Below are 4,998 nucleotides of genomic sequence, written 5' to 3'. Positions count from 1 at the left end.
ATGTTCTCTGTCTGTTCTCTTATACAACCAAATGTATTGATTTTCTTTCCAGATTATTTTTGTGATTATAGAAACAGTACATGCTCATTGATTGTAAAAACCAATCATTGAAAACAGATCCACACGAAAACCTGCCCACTGGACGTTTATAGCAGCTTTATTCATAATTGCTAAAACTTGGAAGCAACCAAGATGTCCTTCAGTAGATGAATATACATCCAGACAATGGAATATTATTCAGTGCTAAAAAGAAATGAACTATCGAGCCCCAAAAAGGCAGAGAAACCTTAATATTACTGAATGAAAGAAGCCAATGTGAAAAGGTTACATACTGTATGATTCCAACTGTATGATAGTCTGGAAAAGGCAAAACTATGGAGACAGTAAAAAGATCAGGTGTTCGGGGGGGAGGGAAGGATGAATAGGTGGAACACAGGATTTTTAGGGCAGTGAAACTAGTCTGTATGACACAAAAGGGTGGATACACTTCAAACGTTTGTCCAAACCCACAGAATGGACAATACCAAGAGTAACCCCTAATTTGTCAGTGTAGGTTCATCAGCTGCAACAAATGTCCCACTCTAATAGGGGATGTTGATAGTGGGGGAGGCTGTGCATGTTGGGGGGAAGGGAGTATATGGAAATCTCTGCTTCCTCCTAATTTTGCTATGAACTTAAAATTGCTCTAAAAAAGTGAAATTTAACAAAAACAAGAAAAGGATAATCTGAAAAATTATAGCCAAGGAGACATGACAACTAAATGTAATGTGGGATCCTGGAACAGAAGAGGACATTAGGTGAAAACCAAATAAATCTAAATTAAGTATACTTTAGGTAATGTATCAATATTGCTTTGTTGGTTTGTTAATGGTGACAAATATACTAACTTAAAATGTTGAGAGTAGGGGAAGCTAGGTGTGGAGTATATGGGAATTCTCTGCAATTTTTCTGTAAATCTAAAACTTCTTTAAAAGTTTATTTTTAAAAATGTACACCTTATTTATCAAACACCTTCATAATTACTACCCAGGGTAAAAAAATAAAACACTGCCTCATGTTCTCTTCAATCATCATTTTCCTCAAATGTTACTACCGTTTTTTTTAAAGATTTTATTTATTTGAGAGAGCACAAGTGGGGGGTTGGGCTGGGGGGCAGGGAGAGGGAGAAGCAGATTCCCTGCCATTGGGAGCCCGACTTGGGGCTCGATCCCAGGACCCCGGGATCATGACCCGAGCCAAAGGCAGATGCTTAACCAACTGAGCCACCCAGGTGCCCCATAACTACCTATTATGTCTAAAATTTAATCTGTTTTTTAACTTTATATAAATTGAATATGTTGTCAAGATGCATCCATGTTTCATCTAGTTGAAACCCATTTTCATTGCTGTATATTCTATTATAGGAATATACCGTAATTTATATTACTGTTAATGAGCATCTTTGATTGTGACTACTTGAGCCTCTTGCCCTCTTATCTATTTATTATTGATTTGCTACCTTTGTCATAGGTTGTGTCCAATATATGTGTCTATTTCTGCCTGTTTATTCCCACTTAGCCTTGTGGGTTTTCCTTATGCTAGTACCACATTGTGTTACTACATTCTTGATGTTGGTGTTGTAAATGCTCCCACCTTTTTTTCCTACAAGAGTATTGTGTCTCTTCTTGGTCCTTTGCATTTGCATGTACAGTTTACAATCAGCTTAAGACCCTCAAAAAGCCATCACCAATTCAAAAAAACAACTGTTGGGATTTTACATCAAATGTATAGGCCAATCTGGGAAAGATTGATTGTAAAAGCTATTTTATCTTTTGTCTGTACACGTGGTATATTTCTCCATTTATTTAGTTTCTCAGTAATTTGGGGTTTTCAATGTTAGAGGTCTTATGTAATTTATTTAGATTTATTCTTAAGCATTTGATACTTTCTCTGAAGCCACTGGAAGTAAAGCTGTTAGTTTCATTTGTTTGCTGATAAAATACGACTGACTTCTATATTTGACCTTGCATTCAGCAGCCTTCCTAAACTTATTTAATTTTAAAGTTCATCTGTAGATTCGGATTTTCAGTTTTGAATTAATGTCTCATTCCATTTTTCATAGGAAAAGCTTTCAACATTTCACTATTGTCTTAGTTGGACCGCTATAACAAAAATACTATAGCCTGGGTGGCTTAAACAATTTATTTCTCACAGTTCCCAAGGCTGGTAAGTTCAAGATCAAGGCACTGGCAGATCCAGGGCCTGGGGAGAGCCCACTTCCTGCCTTGCAGCCTTGCTTCATCCTCTCGGGGCAGAGTTCATCTCTCCGTCAAGGACACAGTCCACTCCTGAGGGCTCCACCTTCATGACCTAATCTTACCTTCCAGATACCATCACATTAGGGATTGGTTAGGCTTCAACATGAATTTTAGGGGGACATGAACTTTCTATAACTATAAAATGTTAACTATAGCTTGTTAGATGTAAACACACTTACGTTAAGGAAGCTCCTGCTCTCTGTTCCTAGGTTTCTAAGAGGTTTTATTTTTATTTTCTAAGCTTTCAAACGTCTTTAACTGGATTTTATCAAAATTTTTCTTCTTTGGAGATCACTGAATTTTCTTCATTGGGCGAATATGATGATTACATTGTTCTTTGAATGTTAAGTCAACCTAGTCTTGCCGAAATAATCTCAACCTGGCCTTGAAGTTTTTAGGTTACTGGTTTTGGTTTACTAATACTTGGGGTTGTTTTCAGCTGTTCATGAATGAGATTGGTATCAGGATATGTGCTGCTTCCTTTTCTCATTTATGATGCCTTTTTTACTCTAGATGATTCTTGCTAAGACGCTTATGAATTTTATTTGTATTTTCAAAGACAACTTTTGGCATTGTTGATCCTATCTAGTATAGGTTTGTTTTCTGTTTTCTATGGCAGATTTTGTTTTTAAATATATGCTCATTTCCTTTTATTGGGAGTTTTGCTTTTCCTATATACTTAGCTTGACAATTTTTCAAGGTTTTAATAGCATTTAAGACTATAAATCTCTATAAAGCACAACTTTAGCTGCACCCTCAAGTTTTTATATATAGTATATGATTATTTAAAAATCTCTTTTAGGGGTGCCTGGGTGGCTCAGTCGTTAAGCCTCTCCCTTCCGCTCAGGTCTTGATCCCAGGGTCCTGGGATGGAGCCCCACATCGGGCTCCCTGCTCAGCGGAGAGCCTGCTTCTCCCTCTCCCTCTGCTGCGCCCCCTGCTTGTGCTGTCAAATAAATAAAATCTTTAAAAAAATAAAAATTTTTTAAAAATGAAAAATTTGCTAGGGGCGCCTGGGTGGCTTGGTCAGTTAAGTGTATGACGCTTGGTTTCAGCTCAAGTCGTGATCTCAGGGTTGTAGGATCAAGCCCCGAATCTGGTTCTGCACTCAGTAGGGAGTCTGCTTGAGGATTCTCTCTCTCCCTCTGTCCTTACCCCTTCTCTCTCTCAAATAAGTAAATCTTTTTTTAAAAAATCTAATTTTGGGCGCCTGGGTGGCTCAGTCGTTAAGCGTCTGCCTTCGGCTCAGGTCATGATCCCAGGGTCCTGGGATCGAGTCCCACATCGGGCTCCCGGCTCAGCAGGAAGCCTGCTTCTCCCTCTCCCACTCCCCCTGCTTGTGTTCCTGCTCTCGCTGTCTCGGTCTCTGTCAAATAAATAAATAAAATCTTTATTAAAAAAAATTAATTTTATTTTAATCAACAAATTGTGGATTAAGTAGGAACCAGGAGGCAATAATCCACAATGTTTCTTGAGCAGCTACTGATCTCCATTTTCTAGAGGTGCAAACAGGCTCTTGACAGCCTTACCCTGATAGCAAAGGGAGATTTTCTGGGAGGTGAGAAAACTCTTTGGGAGAAGCCTGTTTGGATTTGCCAATTACAATTAACTCAGCAAAAAGATTAACCCTGCTGTATCCACCCAGTCACATTACTTTTCTGAGAATGAGGCAGATGGCCAAAAACAAGATAACATCTGAGACTTAAAGAGCAAGTTCCAGAACAAGGATAAAAAACTTTCTTGGTGTTGGCAGCAGATTGTCTGCAACTTTGTGTTGAGCCCCATCCAGACACAAAGTGGAAAGCACGCCGGGAACGTTTTGCAGTGTCTGCCATTGACAAGTGCTGTGAATTTGCTGACCCAGTTCTTGGGCATTAGTTTGTTTCCATTTAGATATTCCAACTATAGCAACAGGAAACAAATTTCTCAAGGAAAAAAAAAGTATTGGATTATGTATTAAAAAGAAAGCTGCAATTCATGAGAACGGACCAAGAGACACACTGCCTTGTCAACTTGGCAAACGTAATGAGATCATATAAAAGTCAAAGTGAGGGTAACTACATGTCAGCGTGCAAAATTGTATACAAGATTTTTCTATGACTCAGCTTTCAGTTTGCTTTAATGTCACTTTACTGGTGTGTTGATAGAAGATATACCCATTAGTAATCTGTGTACTATTGCTTGGTACAATCTTATTCTAAAAGGAACCTCCAGTGAATTCTAGAATTGTTTAAAGCTCAGCGTGTAACCGTTCCTCATCTGTCCAAGAAGTGACAGTAACTTTTAAAACTCTTTCCATAGTCAAGTCTTGCTGTATCACCTGGAGTCACAACCACAACTCATTAACTAAAAATGCCCAGGCGGGGGGCACCTGGGTGGCTCAGTTGTTTAAGTGTCCAATGCTTGATTTCGTCTCAGGTCGTGATCTCAGGGTTCTGGGATCGAGCCCCATGAGTCTGCATCCGGCTCCATGCGCAGCAGGGAGTCTGCTGGAGATTCTCTCTCCCTCTCCCCACCCCACTACTCCCTCTCTCTCAAATAAATAAATAAATATTAAAAAAATAAAAAAAAAAAATGCCCAGGTGGCTGTGGCACAGAGAAACTGCTGATTCAAATCACCCTCACTTTATAGGCCACGAGAAACTCACATTCACTCACATTCATTCAATACATTTAATGATGACACTCAAATTAATGACGT

The sequence above is a fragment of the Mirounga angustirostris genome, unplaced genomic scaffold (assembly GCF_029215605.1).
Source record: "Mirounga angustirostris isolate CCGP_5_RB_7025 unplaced genomic scaffold, mMirAng1.0.hap1 SCAF_2, whole genome shotgun sequence".
NCBI classification, from domain to species: domain Eukaryota; kingdom Metazoa; phylum Chordata; class Mammalia; order Carnivora; family Phocidae; genus Mirounga; species Mirounga angustirostris.
Note: the sequence above shows the minus strand (reverse complement) of the source record.